Genomic DNA, 21,074 nt, shown 5'->3' with positions numbered 1-21,074 from the left:
GGGTAGCCACCTTCATTATTTTAGCTAAATCTTCTGGATAACTTGCTGCAGCTTCTGTATCAGCACTTGTTGCTTTACCTTGTACTCTTCTGTTATGGAAACAGCTTCTTTCCTTAAATCTCATGGACTAATCTCTGCTAGCTTCAAACTATTCTTTTGCAGATTCCTCACCTCTCTCAGCCTTCATAGAATTGAAGAGAGTTAGGGCCTTGCTCTGAATTAGGCTTTGGCTGAAGGGAATGTGGCTGGTTTGATCTTTTATCTAGACCATTAAAACTTTCTCCATATCAGCAATAAACCTGCTTTTCTCTCTTATCATTTGTGTGTTCACTGGAGTAGTACTTTCAGTTTCCTTCAAGAACTTTTCCTTTGCGTTCACGACTTGGCTGTTTGGTGCAAGAGGCCTAGCTTTCAACCTATCTTGGTTTTTCACATTCTTTCCTCATTAAGTTTAATCATTCCTAGCTTTGATTTAAAGTGAGAGATATGCAACTCTTCCTTTCACTTGAGCACTTAGAGACCATTGTAGGGTTATTAATTGGCCTAATTTCAATATTGTTGTTTTTTAGGGAAAAGGAAGGTCTAAGGAGAGAGAGGGAGATGGGGAAACAGCCAGTTAGTGGAGCAGTCAGAAAATACACATTTATTAAGTTCACTGTCTTATATGGGTGCAGTTACAAAACGATTACAATAGTAACATCAAAGATCACTGATCATAGATCACCATTAATATATGTAATCACAATGAAAAATTTAGAGAATTACCAAAATGTGACACAGACATGAAGTGAATAAATGCTGTTGGAAAAATGGTGCTGATAGACTTGCCTGATGCAGGGTTGCCTCAAACCTTCAATTTGTAAAAAAACTCACTATCTGTGAAGTGCAATAAAACGAGGTCTGCCAGTATATTTTCTAGGCGATAATGCACTCTCACTTCCCCCCAACTCTCTGGCTATCCCGCCAAAAGAGCTTTTATCATTAGATGGATTGCCAGATATTTTTCTTACTAACATATATTTCTTAGACATTTGAGTTGGGTTTCTTGTAGTACACCCAAGACGATATTTTCTAAGCACTTTCAGTTGGGCTTGCAGACAGAATCTTAACAAAAATGGTCACTTTTACATGTTTACACTGCCCCCTTCACTATAGTTTGAGTGTAAATTTCTTGGAGATTCTGGCAGAATACTGTCAATCCTATTGTTCAATATTGTTGTAAGTTTACATATTTTTCTGGATATTCACAGGTGTGTTAGTGATAAGTTAGAAGAGGTTGTGGTTGGGAATTCTTAGCCCTGTGGCATTCCATGTCGGAATCCCAGTGCATGCAATTTGGTATTAAGGGTAATGTATAAGCCTGGACTGAGGGTAAATTAATTAGATCAGTGGTTTTCATAGTGAGTTCTATATCTGGCCTAAAAAGAAAAGTCACATAAATCTGTGATGCTGTGCCCCAACCATTAGAGATAAACAAAGCACATTATCATTCGTAAGACTCTGAGAAGCCCTGTAGCCAGTAGACTTCTTGAATTCCCTGTCTTTGGCACTGCACTTTGCTTGTCACCTAAGTTATCCCAAATAAAAAGGGACTGAGAAGATGTTAAAGGCAATACCATAGGGAACCAAATTTGCCACATAAAACTACAACTGGAAAATAAAATCTGAGGCTGTTTCTGCCATCTTTGGTGGAGCTGTCTGCTCCTCCTTGTATGTCTGTTTTGTTCTCCTGTTGCTCTGTGCAGAAATACTTTTTCTGTAATTCTAATCATCCCTACTGTGCATATGATTTTGTTTGGGAAAGGGGTGACTCCATCTCAGGATATATGCCATCTTTTAGTTCTAACTTCCTTCATAGCTTAAGTAGTCCAGACTCTCACTGTCTCAATCTCAAAGTCTCCAGAGAGAGTACTGACCCAGCATGGGTCAAAGGTCCACTCCTGGCCCACCAGTTGTTGAAAGAAAGGTCAGTGACACATAGGATGTTTACGGGTTATGTGCAGAGTCAGTTTTCAAAGGTGAAGCTTTTGAGTATGGAGGAGATAATTGGCATATCTGTCTGTTCTATTTCTCAAACCTAAGCTTATTTGACAGTTAACATTCCTTTCACATGAATGACACTTACTAACATTCATTTTAAATGGCAAACATTTGGAAACACTAGTGTAGGAAAGATAGTCACATGGAAGAATATAAATCTGTGAAGGTAAAGAAGATGAAAAAACTATTGGAAGTTCTAATGAGAGAAGGTTCTTCTGGCCTGGGTTTCCTTGTATTTGCCTTTAATTTCATTTTGAGAAAATTTTAAAATGTGTCCATTAAGCAGGATATGTCATTTGTGCAATGAAAATTCTGTGGTGGGAGATGGTATAGCTTAAAAGATAGAAATTTGTTAAGGTACAATTCACCTTTCCTCCCACTGACTTTTTTGCTTGAGGGAATTTATGTAAACAGGATGAAAGACTAGATGGGAATCAGGGATTAATTTTATTAAAAACTAAGAAAAGTGCCTGGTGTTCTAATTTGAATTTCTCTGTTAAAAGCTGAATTTATGTTCATGGTGTTTTGTTTATTTGTTTGTTTATTCTGGGTTTATTTTAAACCTTATAAAGTGGGTATTATTATGGTTGAGTCATCCAAGACATCTTTTTTTCACTGAAAATTGCATTGCTAAAATTAATTCATATAACTTCACTCATATAATCATAATTTATCTTTCCATTTCCTGGCTATATTATAATTTATTTACCTATTTCTTGATCATGCACAATTTTTGCTATCAAAAAATAAAACATTTCCTTAGACATGCTTGTGCAGCTCTCCACATGCACATGTATAAAAGTTCATCTTGGATATGCTTAGAAAAAGAGTTGCTAGGTCGTAGGGAATATTATGGTCAACTTATAAGGCACTGCCAAACTGTTTTCAAAGATGGTTGTACAAATTTACTTTCCCATCAGCAATGAATAAAGAATTGCTTGCTCCCTGTTTTCTCCAACATTTAGTATTGTTGTTTAGTATTGTTTAGTATTAGTTATTTTGCCAATAGAATGTCATCTTTTTGTTGTCTGTTTTGTGTTTCCATGATTACTGATGAGGTTTGAGTCTTTTATGATTTGGCACCAAACAGGTTTTCTCTTTTCTATGAAATGCCTTTTCATGTGTTTTACTCATTTTTCCTTGGAATTGTTGCTTTTACTTATTGATTTCTAAATCTCATATATAGTCTTATTAACAACCTACCATTAGTTATATGTTGAAAACATGTTCTCACAATTTGTGGCTTTTCACTTTCTTCAACGCATCTTTTTATAGACAAAAATTCTTCATATCAAAATAGTCAAATGTGTCCATCTTATAAAGACTTTTTCTATTTGCATGTTAGGAGTTCTTCCTGATCCAAGATCAGAAAGATTTTTCCTTTGTTTTCTTTCAAAATTTCAAAGTTTTGCTTTTGATGTTCATGGTCTTTTTAGGAGGCCCCCATGTGTTCTCATGCTTTCTTCTTCTCTTGTGCCGTACCACTAAGCATGTGTCATATAGGACCCTAACCACTGCAATTTGAGGAATGGCCTACACAGGGTACATCCACAAGTGTAACACGTGATTGTGTGACCCACCATGACACATGATGCATAGCCCAGTCACTGTCAGGTTCTAACAAAGCAAATTAACTCTTCCTCCCGTGTGCAATGTTCTATAAAGGGTAGAAAGAAGGGCTAGGATTGTTTCCTCCACTAATTTCCAATTAGGGGAGAAGCTTAGGTAGAAGTTGCATGTTGCTTATAAAAGAGGCAGATACATGATGACTAAGGGAATGCTGCTCCCCCTCCCTTGACATTCTACTCTTCTGGGTAGAGATGAAAGTGTCAGGCACACTTAGGATCATGGCTTCATCCAAGTTACCAGACCTCACCGAATCTCAGACTCTTCATCTATAAAATAAGCATGCTAACACTATCTCCCTTGAATAGCTCTAAATGACATAATGCATGTCTTGTGACACATGCAATGTTTGAAGCAACAAAAGAGCTCAATACATATGTTGACAATTTACTATTACATCACGGTTTGTAAAGAATAAGTGCATCACTGTATGTCAGTGTTTATATATTCAATAGATTTTATGTCTTTGTTTCTTCTAACCATAAAATAACTTGGATAGATACATACAGAGCATTAAATTATTCAGTTGTTTCACAAGGTGTGTGGAAGTGTTTTAACATCATGTCCAGAAGGATGACTTATGTTAACCAAAGATAGAATACAAAAATTCAACAAGATTAGTAAGTTAAGGGAGCCAAAAATATTTTATCAGGTATTCAGTTTGGGGCTTGTTATGTAAAGTATTGCTGTAGAATAGCTATCAGATCTGTTACTGACAAATATTTTTAACTTGATTAATCCTTACTGTACCAGGAAAAAGAGTCATTAGAATTTACCATCTGGGTCCAATGGAACCTTTCTACTTTTTGTTTCAATGAAGGTTTTAAGTTATTATATGAATTAGCTACACAAAGATAAAGTGATAGTAAAAAAAAAAAACTTTGTTCAAACTTTTAATAGAATTTTATATATTGCAAAATGAAATTTTTATTTTATTTTTTCTGGTTTTGGAAATTATATATACACCAAATGTACAACGTTTTTTTAATGCTACCATCTGTCATGCATAAACCTGTAAATACTGATTACAGATTTTAAATACATCTCTAATAGGTTCTAGGTTATCATTACTTCTGTTTTTCTTGTGCTTGTACCATCAAAATCAAATACTTTTGAAACTTTGATTCATAATTTAAGAAAGAATAATCACCTTCTTTACACCATGGCTACAAACATTTTCACTTTTAGATTAACAATACCAACTCGGGAGACTGCGGGTGGCGGAGGGGGGAAGCTACGGAGCCGCGGAGGAGAGCGCAGCAACACGGGTGCGGAGGGCAAAGCAGAGAGATTCCCGCACAGAGGATCGGTGCCGACCAGCACTCACCAGCCCGAGAGGCTTGTCTGCTCACCCGCCGGGGCGGGCGGGGCTGGGAGTGCAGGGAGAGGACTGGCAGCGTGAACACAGGCTCAAGCGGTTAGTGCACCATGGCTAGCTGGGAGGGAGTCCGGGAAAAAGTCTGGACCTGCCGAAGAGGCAGGAGACTTTTGCTTCCCTCTTTGTTTCCTGGTGCGAGGAGAGGGGATTAAGAGCGCTGCTTAAAGGACCTCCAGAGACAGGCGCAAACCGCGGCTATCAGCACGGACCCAGAGACGGGCATGAGATACTAAGGTTGCTGCTGCTACCACCAAGAAGGCTGTGTGTGAGCACAGGTCACTCTCCATACCTCCCCTCCCAGGAGCCTGGGCAGCCAGCCACTGCGAGGGTCCCGTGATCCAGGGACAACTTCCAGGAAGAACGCACGGCGCACCTCAGGCTGGTGCAACGTCCCTCCAGCCTCTACTGCCACAGACTTGCCCCGCACTCCGTGCCCCTCCCTCCCCCCAACCTGAGTGAGTCACACCCCCGAATCAGCTGCTACTTTAACTCCGTCCTGTCTGAGCGAAGAACAGACGCCCTCAGGCGACCTACACGCAGAGGCAGGGCCAAATCCAAAGCTGAACCCTGGGAGCTGTGCGAACAAATGAAGAGAAAGGGAAATCTCTCCCAGCAGCCTCAGGAGCAGTGGATTAAATCTCCACAATCAACTTGATGTACCCTGCATCTGTGGAATACCTGAATAGACAACGAATCATCCAGAACTGAGGAGGTGGACTTTGAGAACAAGATTTATTATTTTTTCCCCTTTTCCTCTTTTTGTGAGTGTGTATGTGTATACTTCGTGTGAGATTTTTGTCTGTGTAGCTTTGCTTTCACCATTTGGCTTGGGTTCTGTCCGTCCATATTTTTCTCTTTTTTTACTTAAAAAAATATTTTCTTTCCTCATAATTATTTTTTATTTTACTAACTTTATTTTATCTTACTTCATTTTATCCTCTTTCTTTCTTTCTTATCTTCTTTCTCTTTCTTTCTTTCTTTCTCCTTTCTTTCTTTCTTTCTTTCTTTCTTTCTTTCATTTTTCTCCCTCTTATTCTGAGCCATGTGGATGAAAGGCTCTTGGTACTGCAGCCAGGAGTCAGTGCTGTGCCTCAGAGGTGGGAGAGCCAACTTCAGGACATTGATCCACAAGAGACCTCCCAGCTCCTCGTAATATCAAATGGCAAAAATCTCCCAGAGATCTCCATCTCAACACCAACACCCAGCTTCACTCAACGACCAGCAAGCTACAGTGCTGGATACTCTATGCCAAACAACTAGCAAGACAGGAACACAACCCAACCCATTAGCAGAAAGGCTGCCTAAAATCATAAGGCCACAGACACCCCAAACCACACTACCAGACGTGAACCTGTGCACCAGAAAGACAAGAGCCAGCCTCATCCACCAGAACACAGGCACTAGTCCCATCCACCAGGACGCCTACGTGACCCACTGAACCAACATTAGCCACGGGGGACAGACACCATAAAAAACGGGAACTACGAACCTGCAGCCTACAAAAAGGAGACCCCCAAAACAGTAAGATAAGCAAAATGAGAAGACAGAAAAACACACAGCAGAAGAAGGAGCAAGATAAAAACCCACCAGACCTAAAAAAGGAAGAGGAAATAGGCAGTCTACCTGAAAAAGAATTCAGAATAATGATAGTAAAGATGATCCAAAATCTTAGAAATAGAATTGAGAAAATGCAAGAAACATTTAATAAGGACCTAAAAGAACTAAAGAGGAAACAAGCAATGATGAACAACACAATAAATGAAATTAAAAATACTCAAGAAGGGATAAATAGCAGAATAACTGAGGCAGAAGAACAAATAATTAACCTGGAAGATAAAAGAGTGGAAATAGCTACTGCAGAGCACAATAAAGAAAAAAGAATGAAAAGAGCTGAAGACAGTCTCAGAGACCTCTGGGACAACATTAAATGCACCAACATTCAAATTATAGGGTCCCAGAAGAAGAGATAAAGAAAGAGACTGAGAAAATATTTGAAGAGATTATAGTTGAAAACTTCTGTAATATGGAAAAGGAAATAGTTAATCAAGTCCAGGAAGCACAGAGAGTCCCATATAGGATAAATCCAAGGAGACACATGCCAAGACACATATTTATCAAACTGTCAAAAATTAAATACAAAGAAAACATATTAAAAGCAGCAAGGGAAAAACAACAAATAACATACAAGGGAATCCCCATAAAGTTAACAGCTGATCTTTCAGCAGACACTCTGCAAGCCAGAAGGGACTGGCAGGACATATTTAAAGTGATGAAGGAGAAAAAAATACAATGAAGATTACTCTACCCAGCAAGGATCTCAACCAGATTTAATGCAGAAATTAAAACCTTTACAGAGGAGCAAAAGCTGAGAGTTCAGCACCACCAAACCAGTTTACAACAAATGCTAAAGGAACTTCTCTAGGCAAGAAACACAAGAGAAGGAAAAGACCTACAATAACAAACTCAAAACAATTAAGAAAATGGGAATAGGAACATACATATCGATAATTACCTTAAATATAAATAGATTAAATGTTCCCACCAAAAGACACAGATTGGCTGAATGGATACAAAAACAAGACCAATATATATGCTGTCTACAAGAGACCCACTTCAGACCTAGAGACACATACAGACTGAAAGTGAGGGGATGGAAAAAGATATTCCAAGCAAATAGAAATCAGAAGAAAGCTGGATTAGCAATTCTCATATCAGATAATAGACTTAAAAATAAAGAGTATTACAAGAGACAAAGAAGGACACTACATAATGATCAAGGGATCGATCAAAGAAGAGGATATAACAGTTGTAAATATATATGCATCCAACATAGGAGCACCTCAATACATAAGGCAAATACTAACAGCCATAAAAGGGGAAATCGACAGTAAAACATTCGTAGTAGGGGACTTTAACACCCACTTTCACCAATGGACAGATCATCCTAAATGAAAGTAAAGGAAACACAAGCTTTAAATGATACATTAAACAAGATGGACTTAATTGATATTTATAGGACATTCCATCCAAAAACAACAGAATACACATTTTTCTCAAGTGCTCATGGAACATTCTCCAGGATAGATCATATGTTGGGTCACAAATCAAGCCTTGGTAAATTCAAGAAAATTGAAATTGTATCAAGTATCCCTTCTGACCACAATGCTAAGAGACTAGATATCAATTACAGGAAACGATCTTAAAAAATACAAACACATGGAGGCTAAACAATACACCACTTAATAACGAAGTGATCACTGAAGAAACCAAAGAGGAAATCCAAAAATACCTACAAACAAATGACAATGGAGACACAACAACCTAAAACCTATGGGATGCAGCAAAAGCAGTTCTAAGAGGGAAGTTTATAGCAATACAATCCTACCTTAAGAAACAGAAACATCTCGAATAAACAACCTAACTTTGCACTTAAAGCAATTAGAGAAAGAAGGACAATAAAACCCCAAAGTTAGCAGACGGAAAGAAATCATCAAAATCAGGTCAGAAATAAATGAAAAATAAATGAAGGAAATGATAGCAAACATCAGTAAAACTAAAGCTGGTTCTTTGAGAAGATAAAATTGATAAACCATTAGCCAGAGTCATCTAGAAAAAAGGGAGAAGACTCAAATCAATAGAATTAGAAACGAAAAAGGAGAAGTAACAACTGACACTGCAGAAATACAAAAGATCATAAGAGATTACTACAAGGAACTCTATGCCAATAAAATGGACAACCTGGAAGAAATAGACAAATTCTTAGAAATGCAGAACATGCTAAGACTGAATCAGGAAGAAATAGAAAATATGAACAGACCAATCACAAGCACTGAAATTGAAACTGTGATTAAAAATACTCCAACAAACAAAAGCCCAGGACCAGATGGCTTCACAGGCGAATTCTATCAAACATTTAGAGAAGAGCTAACACCTATCCTTCTCAAACTCTTCCAAAATATAGCAGAGGGAGGAACACTCCCAAACTCATTCGATGAGGCCACCGTCACCCTGATACCAAAACCAGACAAGGATGTCACAAAGAAAGAAAACTACAGGCCAATGTCACTGATGAACATAGATGCAAAAATCCTCAACAAAATACTAGCAAACAGAATCCAACAGCACATTAAAAGGATCATACACCGTGATCAAGTGGGGTTTATTCCAGGAATGCAAGCATTCTTCAATATATGCAAATCAATCAATGTGATACACCATATTAACCAATTGAAGGAGAAAAACCATATGATCATCTCAATAGATGCAGAGAAAGCTTTTAACAAAATTCAACACCCACTTATGACACAAACCCTGCAGAAAGTAGGCATAGAGGGAACTTTCCTCAACATAATAAAGGCCATATATGACAAGCTCACAGCCAATATCGTCCTCAATGGTGAAAAACTGAAAGCATTTCCACTAAGATCAGGAACAAGACAAGGTTGCCCACTCTCACCACTCTTATTCAACATAGTTTTGGAAGTTTTAGCCACAGCAATCAGAGAAGAAAAGGAAATAAAAGGAATCCAAAGAGGAAAAGAAGAAATAAGGCTGTCACTGTTTGCAGATGACATGATACTTTACATAGAGAATCCTAAAGATGTTACCAGAAAACTATTAGAGCTAATCAATGAATTTGGTAAAGTAGCAGGATACAAAATTAATGCACAGAAATCTCTGGCATTCTGATACACTGATGAAAAATCTGAAAGTGAAATCAAGAAAACACTCCCATTTACAATTGCAAGAAAAAGAATAAAATATCTAGTAATAAACCTACCTAAGGAGACAAAAGACCTGTATGCAGAAAATTATAAGACGCTGATGAAAGACATTAAAGATGATACAAATAGATGGAGAGATATACCATGTTCTTGAATTGGAAGAATCAACATTGTGAAAATGAATCTACTACCCAAAGCAATCTACAGATTCAATTCAATCGCTATCAAACTACCACTGACAATTTCCACAGAACTAGAACAAAAAATTTTGCAATTTGTATGGAAACACAAAAGACCCCAAATAGCCAAAGCAATCTTGAGGATGAAAAGCGGAGCTGGAGGAATCAGGCTCCCTGACTTCAGATTGTACTACAAAGCTACAGTAATCAAGACAGTATGGTACTGGCACAAATACAGAAAGATAGATCAATGGAACAGCATAGAAAGTCCAGAGATAAACCCATGCACATATAGTCACCTTATCTTTGATAAAGGAGGCAGGAATGTACAGTGGAGCAAGGACAGCATCTTCAGTAAGTGGTGCTGGGAAAACTGGACAGGTACATGTAAAAATATGAGATTCGAACACTCCTTAACACCATACGCAAAAATAAGCTCAAAATGGATTAAAGACCTAAATGTAAGGCCAGAAACTATCAAACTCTTAGAGGAAAACATAGGCAGAACACTCTATGACATAAATCACAGCAAGATCCTTCTTGACCCACCTCCTAGAGAAATGGAAATAAAAACAAAAATAAACAAATGGGACATAATGAAAGTTCAAAGTTTTGCACAGCAAAGGAAACTATAAACAAGAGCAAAAGACAACCCTCAGAATGAGAGAAAATATTTACAAATGAAGCAACTGACAAAGGATTAATCTCCAAAATTTACAAGCGGCTCATACAGCTCAATAACAAAAAAACAAACTACCAAATCCAAAAATGGGCAGAAGATCTAAATAGACATTTCTCCAAAGAAGATATACAAATTGCCAACAAACACATGAAGGAAGCTCAACATTATTAATCATTAGAGAAATGCAAATCAAAACTACAATGAGATATTATCTCACAGTGGTCAGAATGGCCATCATCAAAAAATGCAGAAATAATAAATGCTGGAGAGGGTGTGGAGGAAAGGGAGCACTCTTGCACTGCTGGTGGGAATGTGAATTGGTACCGCCACTGTGGAGAGCAGTGTGGAGGTTCCTTAAAAACTAAAAATAGAACTACCATATGACCCAGCAATCCCACTACTGGGCATATACCCTGAGAAAAACAATTCAAAAAGAGCCATGTACCAAAATGTCCATTGCAGCTCTATTTACAATAGCCAGGAGATGGAAGCAACCTAAGTGTCCATCATCAGATAAATGGATAAAGAAGATGTGGCACATATATACTGACTAATGGAATATTAGTCAGCCATAAAAAGAAACAAAAAAGAGTTATTTTTAGTGAGGTGGATGGACCTAGAGTCTGTCATACAGAGTGAAGTAAGTCAGAAAGAGAAAGACAAATGCCGTATACTAACACATATATATGGAATCTAAGGAAGAAAATGTCATGAGGAACATAGGGGTAAGACAGGAATAAAGACACAGACCTACTAGAGAATGAGGATATGGGGGAGGGGGAAGGGTAAGCTGTGACAAAATGAGAGAGTGGCATGGACATATATATACACTACCAAACGTAAAATAGATAGCTAGTGGGAAGTAGCTGCATAGCACAGGGAGATCAGCTAGGTGCTTTGTGACTACCTAGAGGCGTGGGATAGGGAAGGTGGGGGGAGGGGGATGCAAGAGTGAAGAGATATGGGAACATATGTATAAGTGATTCACTTTGTTATAAAACAGAAACTAACATACCATTGTAAAGCAATTATACTCCAATAAAGATGCACAAAAAAATAAAAAAAAGAAAATGTGTGGAAGTGTGTCTCAAATGGCCATTTTTCTTTGATTTGTAAGTTATTAAAGAGACCTTAAAAAATTCAGTATTTGCCACTCTAAGATTGGTTTGAAAAGAATTTGTTTTACTCAAAGTAATATATTTGTGTATAAGTTTTTGAAATCAGGTAATGAATTCTGAAATTGATTTTAAAGAGTCCAGTCAAATGCTCATATTTCCATTTTTCCTTAATTCTATGAAAAATGAATCGATATTTGGAGATATGATATCCTAACCAAGGCATCTATTAAAACTGATTTTTCAAAAAGCTAGGACCTTTTGTTTTTTTTCTTTTTCTTTTTAAACCACGATTAAGTGGAATTTTATGTTTTTCCTAGGGAGTGTGTAATTTTTTTCTGCCCCTCTGTGCCTACCATGAGCGCCATTCATAACACATGATGAGAACGTCTTGGCGGGGCAGGATGTGAGGACACTGGCAGGATGAATTCATAATGAGTGGGACTTGAGTTCAAGGGATGGGTGATGAGGACTTGAAGATCTCTTTCACATCCATCACTGTAGTTACTTCATTACAGCCACTCCTCTGCACAGCTTTTATTTTGGCATGAATGACTGCAATTGAAAAATCGATATGTGTTATTGAAGCTTTGGAGAAAAATATGGATGGTTTATTCCTGCCAACTCCTGAGTCTCTCTTAAAGAATCACTCCTGTAATTAAGGTCATGTCCAAGCTGCCCGAATGCATGCAAAAATGCCCACAAAACAAAAAAAAAACAAAACAATACCAACTCAACAATCATTACAAAAACTCTTCATTTCGACATTATTTACTTCATTCCAGTCACATTTGTATATATACCTGCCTTCAGAATTTTTGCACTTAAGAATTGTATCAAGTAAATAAGAGTGCATAAACATCATAAAAGATGAAAGAATACTGTGATACATTCTTTGGCAAAATAGGATGGTACATATTTTTGTCAAAAAATACTGTGAAATTCTTACAGTTAAAAGACTAGCTGGATGAAAATGCTGTATTTTCTTTTTGTCCTTATAAATGTATTGTTAATCTATTTGAGAAAATTCATCTAGGATACTGTCATCTAAAGACATATGGTTTAAGATTTTGTTAATATGATCAATTTCATCATTATTAGAACAATCTAGAGTGTTGCTATATGTATCTTTGAATTCATCTAGTAATCCATCCAATAAATGTGAAATGTTTTCCCCAACTAATTTCAATAAAGATCTTTCTAAAAAGTGATTACAATGATAAAGTTTCCAGACTTGTTTTATACTTTCTTTAAAAATGATGTGACATTTGGGGAAACATAACAAGAAAATTAAAAGATGGTGTAATAGATAATCTCCCTATTGCATCGTTCTTGTAGGCAATGCCATTGTTATTAGTTTTCTATAGATTTAGCATTTTAAAGAAATACTCAAGGGAGATTGGATCAAGATGGCGGAGGAGTAGGACGTGGAGCTCACCTTCTCCTTACAGATATGTCAAAAATACATCTACAGAGGCAGAGTCAAGATGGCGGCATGGGAGGATGCAGAGCTCCTGTTTCTCCACAACTAGGGCATCTGCCAGATTCTGATGGGAGACCTTGATGCCCAAGGAGATAGGAGGAACCCCCGAGTGACTGCGTAGGATATGGGGGGGATTGGGGGGGAGGAGAAGTGGAGGCCAGACACTCTGAAGGGTGACTGGGAGAGGGAAGGGGTTCCCATGCCTGGAGGGACCGTCGGAGGCTTGGAGGGTCAGGTGAGGTGTAATAGGTGTTTTCCCTGCCCATTCGGGCCCTGGAAAGCCTGCTGGGGTCCTGGACCAGGTCCTATGCCTTCTGGGGGTCCCTCCAGCTCCATTGGGCCTGGGTGTGGGGGAGAAGAAAAGGAGAGGAGGGTGGGGTAAGGGCTCTTCAGGATTGGAGGATCACTGAGGTGCGGAGGGCATTTCCCCCATCCACTCAGCCCTGGAAGCCTGTTGGGCTTCCAGGTCTGGCCCCCTTCTTTCTGGGGGCCCTTCTGGCTGCATGGGTCCTAGGGGCATATGAGGGAGGGAGGGGGGAAGAAGAGAGGCCAACAGGGAAGGACCCTGTAGTACCAGAATATCGGGAGGAATGCACTTAGCATTTCCCCCACCAACTCGGGCCCAGGGAGCCTGCTGGGGTCCCGGACCTGGTCCTCTTCCCTCCAAGGCCAGAGGCACTCCTGGGCTGCTCCTGCCACATTGACCCTAAGCCCCATCTCCCACCCCCCAGGGCCTTTTCTGGACCTGTGGGTCATAAGCATAGGCCCCGCCCACCATCTAAATCCCACCCCTATGTAAGTCCTGCCCCACAACAGCCAAGGCTTTTTCTAGCTTTTTTTTCTCCTCTTTTTTGCTTCTGTGGTTCTGTTTTACCTTCGTTTTTGTTTCATCTACATTTTAATTTTTTGTAACGTATCTGTTAGTTTTCTAATCTTATTTTCTTTTTTACTCTTTGTTATTGTTCTGCTCCTTTTTTTCTTTTGCCAATCCATGCAGCTTGTGGGATCTTGGTTCACAAGCTGAGTGTTGGGCCTGAGTTCCTGTGGTGGGAGCTCCAAGTTTGAACCACTGGACTAACAGAGAACCTCAGAACTTAGGGAATATTCATCAGAGTGAGCTCTCCCAGACATCCTCATCTTGGCACCAAGACCCAGTTCTACCCACCAGCCTACAAACTCCAGTGCTAGAGGCCTCAGACCAAACAACAAGTAAGACAGGAAAACAATCCCACCCATCCAAAAAAAAAATGAGATGACAAAAAAATATGTCACAGATGAAGGAGCAAGGTAAAAACTTACAAGACCAAATAAATTAAGAGGGAAATAGCCAACCTACCTAAAAAAGAATTCAGAGTAAAAAGAGTAAAGATGATCCAGAATCTCAGAAACAGAAAAAAGGCACAGACTGAGAAATCACAAGAAGTGTTTAACAAAGATCTAGAAGAACTAAAGAACAAACAAACAGAGTTGAACAACACACAATAACTGAAATGAAAAATATACTAGAAAGAATCAAAAACAGAATAACTGAGGAAGAAGAATGAATAAGTGAGCTGAAAGACAGAATGGTGGAAACAACTGCTGAGGAGCAAAATAAAGAATAAAAGAATGAAAAGAATTGAAGACAATCTCAGAGACTTCTGGGACAACACTAAATGCATGAACATTCTAATTATAGGGGTCCCAGTAGACGAAGAGAAAAAGAAAGGGTCTGAGAAAATATTTGAAGAGATTATAGTTGAAAACTTCCCTAATATGTGAAAGAAAATAGTCACCCAAGTCCAGGAAGCACAGAGAGTCCCATACAGGATAAACCCTAGGAGAAACACAACAAAATACATATTAATCAACCTTACAATAATTAAATTAAAAGAAAAAATATGAAAAGCAGCAAGGGAAAAGCAAAAAATAACATACAAAGGAATCCTGATAAGATTATAATCTGATTTTTCAGCAGAAACTCTGCAGGCCAGAAGGGAGTGGCAGGATATACTTAAAGTGATGAAAGAGAAAAATGTACAACCAAAATTATGCAGTGGGGACCTCACTGAGATTTGACAGAGAAATCAAAAGCTTGACAGACACACAAAAGCTAAGAGAATTCAGAACCACCAAACCAGCTTTATGACAAATGCTAAAGGAGCTTCTCTAGGCAGGAAACACAAGAGGAGAAAAAGACTCACAAAAACAAACCCAAAACAATTAAGAAAATGGTAATAGGAACATATATATCAATAATAACCTTGAATATAAATGGATTAAATGCTCCAACCAAAAGACACAAACTGGCTGAATGGATGCAAACACAATATATACGCTGTCAACAAGAGACCCACTTCAGACCTAAGGATACATACAGACTGAAAATGAGGGGGAAAAGATATTCCATGCAAATGGAAATCAAAAGAAAGCTGGAGTAGCAATACTTGTATCAGATAAAATACACTTTGAAATAAAGACTCTTACAAGAGATAAGGAAAGACACTACATAAAGATCAAGGGATCAAGCCAAGAAGAAGATATAACAATTGTAAATATTTATGCACTCAAAATAAGAGGCAAATGCTAACAATCATAAAAGAGGAAATCAACAGTAACACAATAATAGTAGGGATTTTAACACCTCACTTACACCAATGGACAGATCATCCAAGCAGAAAATTAATAAGGAAACACAAGCTTTAAAAGACACAATAAACCAGATAGATTAAATTGATATTTATAGGACATTCTGCTTGACAGTTGCAGAACACACTTTCTTATCAAGTGCTTATGGAATATTCTCCAGGATAGATCACATCTTGGGTCAAAAATCAAGCCTCAGAAAATTTAAGAAAATTGAAATCATATCAAGCATCTTTTCTGACACAACACTCTGAGATTAGAAATCAATTCGAGGGGGAAAAAAAGCTGTAAAAAACACAAATACATGGAGACTAAACAGTGCATGACTAAATAATCAAGAGATCACTGAAGAAATCAAAGAAGAAATTAAGAAATACATAGAGACAAATGACAATGAAAACACGATGACCCAAAATCTATGGGGCTCAGCAAAAGCAGTTCGAAGAGGGAAGTTTCTAGCAATTAAATCTCACATCAAGAAACAAGAAAAATCTCAAATAATAATCTAACCTTGCACCTCAAGCAACTAGAGAAAGAAGAAAAAAGAAAATCCAAAGTCAGTAGAAGGAAAGAAATCATTAAGAACAGAGCAGAAATAAATGAAATAGAAAGGAAGAAAACAATAGCAAAGATCAATAAAACTAAAAGTTGGTTCTTTGTAAAGATAAACAAAATCGATAAACCTTTAGCCAGACTCATCAAGAAAGAGAGAAAAAGGATGCAAATCAATAAATTTAGAAATGAAAAAGGAGAAATCACAACTGACGCTGCAGAAATACAAAGGATTATAAGAGACTACTACAAATTACTATATGCCAATAAAATGGACAACCACGAAGAAATGGAAAATTCTTAGAAAGGTAAAATTTTCCAAGACTGAACCAGGAAGAATTAGAAAATATAAACAGACCTATCACAAGTAATGGAATTGAAACTGTAATTAAAAATCTTCCAAAAAACAAAAGTCCAGGACCAGATGGCTTCACAGGCAAATTCTCTCAAACATTTAGAGAAGAGCTAACACCTATCCTTCTCAAACTCTTCCAAAAAATTGCAGAAGGAGGAACACTCCCAAACTCATTCTACGAGGCCACCATCACCCTGATACCAAAACCAGACAAAGATATCCACAAATAAAGGAAATTACAGATCAATATCACTGAGGAACATAGATGCAAAAAATCCTCAACAAAATACTAGCAAACAGAATCCAACAACACATTGATCATGCACAATGACCAAGTGGGATTTATCCCAAGAATGCAAGGATTCTTCAATATATGTAAATCAATCAATGTGATACCATATTAACAAATTTAACAATAAAACCATATGATCATCTCAATAGGTGCAGAAAAAGATTTTGACAAAATTCACCACCCACTTAGGGTAAAAAGTCTCCAGAAAGTGGGCATAAAGGGAACCTACCTCAACATAATAAAAGCCATATATGACAAACCCACAGTCAACGTCATTCTCAATGGTGAAAAACTGAAAATATTTCCACAAAGTTCAGGAACAAGACAAGGTTGCCCACTCTCACCACTCTTATTCAACATAGTTTTGGAAGTCCTAGCCATGGCAATCAGAGAAGAAAAGGAAATAAAAGAAATCCAAGTTGTAAAAGAAGAAGTAAAGTTGTCACTCTTTGCAGAGGACATGATACTATGCATAGAAAATCCTATAGATGCCACTAGAAACTTACTAGAACAAATCAATGCATTTGTTAAGGCTGATGGATGAAAAATTAATGCATAGAAATCTCTTGCATTCCTATACACTAATGATGAAAAGTCAGAAAGAGAAATTAAGGAAACACTCCCATTTACCATTGCAACCAAAAGAATAAAATACTTAGGAATAAACCTACCTAAGGAGGCAGGAGACCTGTATGCAGAAAACTATAAAACACTGATGAAAGAAATCAAAGATCACACAAACAGATGGAGAGATATATCATATTCTTGAATTGGAAGAATCAATATTGTGAAAATGACTATACTACCCAAAGCAATCTACAGATTCAGTGCAATCCCTATGAAACTACCAATGGCATTCTTCACAAAATTAGAACAAAAAGTTTTACAATTAGTATGGAAACACAAAAGATCCTGCATAGCCAAAGCAATTTTGAGAAAGAAAAACACAGCTGGAGGGATCAGGCTCCCTGACTTCATACTATACTACAAAGCTACAGTAATCAAGACAGTATGGTAATGGCACCAAAACAGAAATATAGATCAATGGTACAGGATAGAAAGCCCAGAAATAAAACCACACACATATGGTCACCTAATTTATGACAAAGGCAAGAACATATAGTGGAGAACAGACAGCCTCTTCAATAAGTGGTGCTGGGTAAACTGGACAGCTATATATAAAAGAATGAAATTAGAATGCTTCCTAACACCATACAAACAAATAAACTCAAAATGAATTAAAGACATAACACTATAAAACTCTTAAAGGAAAACAGGAAAAACAGTCTTTGACATAAACCACAGCAAGATCTTTTTTGACACACCTCCTGGAGTAATGAAAATTAAAACAAAAATAAACAAATAGGACCTAATTAAACTTAAATTCTTTTGTACAGCAAAGAAAACTATAAACAAGATGAAAAGACAACTCTCAGAATAGGAAAAAATATTTGCAAATGAAGCAATGAACAAAGGATTAATCTCCAAAATATAAAAACAGCTCATACAACTCAATAACAAAAAACCAAACAACCCAATCCAAAGCTGGACAGAAGGCCTTAATAGACATTTCTCCAAAGAAGACATATGGATGGTCAGTAGGCACATAAAAAGCTGCTCAACATCACTAATTATTAGAAAAATGCAAATCAAAACTACAATGAGGTAACACCTCACACCAGTCAGAATGGCCATCATTAAAAAGTCTACAAATAACAAATTCTGGAGAACAGGGAACCCTTCTACAATGTTGGTGGTAATGTAAGTTCGTACAGCCACTATGGAAAACAGTATGGAGTTTCCTCAGAAAACTAAAACTCGAGTTGCCATATGATCCAGCAATCTCAATCCTGGGAATATACCCAGACAAAGCTATAATGCAAAAAGATACATGCACGCCTATATTCATAGCAGCACTGTTCACAGTAGCCAAAACATGGAAATAACCTAAATGTCCATCAACAGATGAATAGATAAAAAAGATGTGGTAATAAATATAATGGAATACTACTCAGCCATAAAAAAGAACATAATAATGCCATTTGCAGCAACATGGATGAAACTAGAGGTTATCATACTAAGTGAAGTAAGTCAGAAAGAGAAAGACAAGTACCATATGATATCATTTATATGTGGAATCTAAAATATGGCACAAATGTACCTATCTACAAAAGAGAAACAGACTCATAAACATACAGAACAGACTTGTGGTTGCCAAGGGGGAGGGGGGAGGGAGAGGGATGGACTGGAAGTTTGGGGTTGGTAGATGCAAGCTATCACAATCAGAATGGATAAAAAACAAGGTCCTAATGTATAGCACAGGGAACCATATTCAATATCCTGTGATAAACCATAATGGAAAAGAATATAATAAAGTTTATATACGTGTATAACTGAGTCACTTTGCTGTATAGCAGAGATAGCCACAACATTGTAACTCAACTATACTTCAATAAAAAAAAAGAAATAAGAATGTTGAAAAATAAAGAAATAACTCATTTACTACCTCACAATTCTGTAGGTCAGGAGTCTAGGTTCAGTGGGTCTCATCTCGGGTCCTCTGCCTAGGGTCTCATGAGACTGAAATCAAGGTTTTGGCAGTACTGCATCCCTTTCTGGAGGCTTCCAAGCTTATTCAAGTTATTGGCCCACTTTAATTCCTTGTGGTTGTAGGATTGAGGTTGCTGTTTCCTTGCGGGCTGTTGGCCAAGGGCTGGTCTTGTGCCTAGAGGCTGCTGAATCCCTTCTCAGCTTTCTATGTGGCTCCCTCCAGCAGTGTTGAGTTGAATCTCTCTCACACTTCAAATCTTCCAGCTTTTCCATCACCATATCTCTCTGACTCTAGCCAAAGAAAGTGCTCTGCTTTTCAGGGATCATGTGATTATACAGACCCACTTAGATAATCCAGGATTATCTCCATATCTTAAGGTTACTGGCCACTTTTGTCACATAATGTAACACATTCACAAGATCCAGCGTTTAGGGTGTGGTTAGCTTGGGGGACCCATTCTGCCTGACACACTGTCTTTCTTCTACTTTCTTAATATCCTATAATTTTTTAAGCGTATATGGATGTAATTAATGGTCAAGGATGAAACAATTACTAGGGTACTTAAAATATAAATGTTTTAATATACAGGAAAAATTAAATCACTAAGATCTTATACTGTATCTTAGATATATTAAAGGATCCAATGGGCCCCTATGTTAATTATAAAATAAAATACTGTTCTGTGCCAGTCTTAGCCTTTCAATAGCCAACGTTGTGGCTGGAGGGGCCCTTGTGTTTCTTATTATGATTGCAAGATACCCTCAGCAATAACCATCAGGAGACTTTGAAAAAGTAACAAGTTCTATTACTCAGCTGAATGGAGAGTACAAAGCATGTCTGGGGCCACACAGTGAGATCATGGGCTCCAGGGTGGGAGTCTAGGGCTTCTCAGGCTCACTTTTTATTGGTGAGTTTAAAACCTAACAGCTGGACGAAAACGAACAGAAAACAACAACACGTGGTCAAACAGTCAGTTACTGAATCAACTGAAGATCTCTGAACAAAGGAGCTTCAAGGGGACAGCCTGGCTCTTTATCCAGTCCTGTGGCTGGCAGTGTGTTTATTTGAGACAACTTCTTTGAGGTGGAGGCCTCAGCAATCAAAGTCTAAGTCAGGCACTTGCATATGGAAAGAAACAAACAAAAAACAACAACAAAAAATCAACTGTCAGGCTTACACTACAAATACAGTTTATTTTATTAAAAATTAGTAAAACTGCTTTTTTTTGGATGGCTCCTAAGAAAGGATGAAAGTGTTGTAAAATGTAAATCCTTATAGATAATTTGAACTGCTTAAAAAGAAACTCAAAAATTAAAAGTAGGTCAAATGGAACTTAATCGTTTTCCAAAGGTTAAAATCCAAACTGTTGTTCAATGTGGACATCTGTGTAGATGGATAGAACAAAAAGAAAATTCTTAGATTTAACAGTTTGGGTTTAGGTCCATTATAATAAATTTCACTGAAACTTGTTA

Source organism: Phocoena phocoena, chromosome 2 (assembly GCF_963924675.1).
Source record: "Phocoena phocoena chromosome 2, mPhoPho1.1, whole genome shotgun sequence".
In the NCBI taxonomy this organism is placed as follows: Eukaryota; Metazoa; Chordata; class Mammalia; order Artiodactyla; family Phocoenidae; genus Phocoena; species Phocoena phocoena.
Note: the sequence above shows the minus strand (reverse complement) of the source record.